Raw genomic sequence first — 579 nt, 5'->3', positions numbered from 1 at the left:
AGTACAAGGTAAAGCTTTACACACAACTTAAGGGGTGGAGACAGGCCGTCTGCAGGTGAAAAACAGGCAAACCTGAACGTAGACCGTTTGGTGAACCCGTAGAGCCAAAATACTCAAGTGCATTCTTTTTCTATGGGTATACTGCAAGTTGTAGCGATCACTTATACAATCGAACAGCTGCCAGTTGGAGGGCCAATTTAAAAACTTGACATTAGACTGGGGGCCAATTTTGGTGAAAAAAATGGATAGACAAAAATTTGTTTTTAACAGCTTTAATGACCAAATGTCATTCTTACAGGTAACAGAGCATAAGAACAAACAGAGGAAGATTTGAAACATTGTTTTAATTTTTCTACAAAGGCACTGACAAAGAAAATGTTGCCTGCCCTCTAGTGGTGAAATGAATACACTGTACAATTGAAACCTGGGTGTAGTTACCTTTTTGTTCCTGCAGATGTCGCCAGAAACCACAACAAAAAAATATTTTTTTCCAATGTACAGCTGGTTTAAAAACCATCAATTATGATTTATTGAGGGCCACAAAAACTCTTCTTGCAGGCCGCACTTTGAAAACCTGTG

The 579-nt window shown here is 38.9% G+C and overlaps 1 protein-coding gene across 12 annotated transcripts in view; it reads left to right on the top strand.

Annotated features, from left to right (window-relative positions):
* zfr2 (zinc finger RNA binding protein 2) overlaps nt 1-579 on the top strand; it is a 24,207-nt gene that overhangs the window by 13,003 nt on the left and 10,625 nt on the right. The window lies entirely within an intron of this gene.

Source organism: Oryzias melastigma, linkage group LG4, assembly GCF_002922805.2.
Source record: "Oryzias melastigma strain HK-1 linkage group LG4, ASM292280v2, whole genome shotgun sequence".
In the NCBI taxonomy this organism is placed as follows: domain Eukaryota; kingdom Metazoa; phylum Chordata; class Actinopteri; order Beloniformes; family Adrianichthyidae; genus Oryzias; species Oryzias melastigma.
This window is presented reverse-complemented; position numbering and strand designations above follow the sequence as displayed.